The sequence below is a fragment of the Borostomias antarcticus genome, assembly GCF_949987555.1.
Source record: "Borostomias antarcticus genome assembly, chromosome: 4".
Lineage (NCBI taxonomy): Eukaryota > Metazoa > Chordata > Actinopteri > Stomiiformes > Stomiidae > Borostomias > Borostomias antarcticus.
The window spans coordinates 15,421,363-15,423,862 of record NC_140237.1 but is presented as its reverse complement, the minus strand read 5'-3'; positions in this window follow the sequence as shown (position 1 = coordinate 15,423,862).

The window sequence follows — 2,500 nt, the reverse complement described above, 5'->3', positions numbered from 1 at the left end:
GTTCGCAAGGGTCTCCTCCCAAAAGAACCCGATATGAAAAACATGCAGAAGAACAGATGCTCTTCAGTCCGGTCCCTGACAAGGACTTGGACTGAGCACTTGGACTTGGTTCCCAGTTGCTATGAACGATGGCTGCCCACTGCTCCTGGCTGCCCCTGGAGGAGGACAGCTTGGATGGGTGAAATGCATGGAACAATTTCCACCGGCGACCACAGATACGTGCTTGTGTGTTTGTGTGTTTGTGTGTGTGTGTGTGTGTGTGCTCATTCACGGCGTGTATTTGTGCTCATCACTGTGTGGCGAGTAAACAGACACGCAAGGTCCTGAAATTATTCTAAATGATGTGGTGGCGGTAAACGCACTACCACTCGCTACCTCTAGAGGCAGCAGAATGCTGCTGTAGAAAATGTAATAGCTTGGTAGTGTCTAATTATTCCCGAACAAGTCTCGTGCTTTTTTCCGTTGTCTTGCTTTTTTTGAAATGGTTTGTTGACTGTGCATTAAATGTAGGGTAACAAACTGTGTTGACATATTTGAAATCTAGCCCATTGTAAATTCAAGTGTTCACAACCACAACAAAACACAAGGCTTTTTTGGGAAAGTTTTTAGACCGCCAAGCTATTGTGGTATTGTCTAAACAATTCTTTGTCTATAAGCTACAGGCCTACGGGTGAAGATAATTATCAAACTTCCCTCATGGGTGGAGACATTTTCGGCAGCCTACGTGTCGTTGTTATAACAGTTGGGGCTCACTACGAGGCTGTCAGCCTAGCTTTGTGTTCTGCTTCCGCTTGAAGCTGCTTGCTCAACGACGCCACCGCAAGAGTGGCGCTAGAGTGGCGTTGAATTAAATGATAAAACATCTGTTGTACAAACAAACCCCTTCATAGAGCAGCTGTCAGAGCGGAGGGCGCGCCTCTGTGAGAGGAGCTCCTTTCTGATCACCTCCATCTTGTCTCAGGCCAGTGAATCAGCAGCTTCAAACTCACACCTCCAACTCCTACATTACAGCTAGGGCTGGGTATCGAGTCGAATTTCAAGAATCGATTCGATTCCTATTCACAAGGTTCAGAATCGATTATCACGATTCAATTCGAATCTTAATTACATGACTGCCAAGTTATGCAACACATCAATACTAGGGCTGGGTATCGATACTGATTTCCAAAAATGAATGAATGAATGAATCATTGAATGAATGAATTAACTATTCATTCCTTGATTTATTCATTCATTCATTCATTAAATAAAAAATTGATTTTGGGATTCATGAATCGATTCTGAATCATTTGATTCAGAATTGATGAATCGATTTTTTAAACCCAGCCCTAGTTACAGCACGCATTTAGGAGGCTGTCTGGTCAAACACCTGGTGGTTGTCTTTGACTTTGTGAGGAGATGATCTGCTCCCTACAGTACTTCGTACAGGAAAAGAAGGGTTGTGGTGTGAAGTTAGCGTGCGGGGGCGCTGTTAGTGGAGCCGTCGGGGAGCGTTAGGATAGAGCATGCCAGGCCAGGCCCTGGTTACCAGCACTCAACCTCACCTCCCTCTGCCTCCTCTGTTCTAGACCTGGTCACAAGGGCCCTCACCTCCCTCTGCCCCCCCTCACCTCCCTCTGCCCCCCCCTGTTCTAGAGATGGTCACCAGGGCCCTCACCTCCCTCTGCCCCCCCTCACCTCCCTCTGCCCCCCCCTGTTCTAGAGATGGTCACCAGGGCCCTCACCTCCCTCTGCCCCCCCTCACCTCCCTCTGCCCCCCCCTGTTCTAGAGATGGTCACCAGGGCCCTCACCTCCCTCTGCCCCCCCTGTTATAGGGCTCCTGTATGTGATGTTCCAAGGACCGCCCCCCCCCATCAGACAGACCTCACACACTCATTAATCTAAATCCTTTCCAACTTTAATCTGCATGTTTAATTAATCATAAAAGGGAGACGGTGAGCAATTCTGGCTTGTTTGCAGGATGCGTTTAATCACTCCAGTATGAACCCATTCGGAAGCACCTGGAGGTGCCGCGGAGCCCAGTGATTGGGCAGAACGCGCTCTCTGTCGGCACGTGTCGTTTATCTAATAAGCGGCGGGCGGACGGGCAGGCCTGCGCGGCACCACTACCCAGGATGCACCTCAAGGGGAAGGTCTGGTGGGAGACATTTTTCTGTGAAATTAAATAAACAGCACTTCACCATATAATGAAAATTAATAACCTTTTTGATGGTTATTTTCTCTGTTCCTGTTGGGTCTTCCGACCCGGTGGCGATTATGGCCGACGGTCGGGGTAAACGTGGGTCGCTTGACAACGTCCTCGTTTTAATTTCATCGGTAGGGCCCAGAGGAGCCCTGCTGAAAATGTGAAAATTAATTGTGGCAGATTACATTATCGCCTGACGGGAAAATATAGAAAAATGTGCATGGAATTCCTCCCGCCGCATTCGGCGTTGCCGCCATCGGAGCGATGGCTCACGGCACCGACAGCGGCCTGTAGTTCGGGGGTGTGGTCTCTCC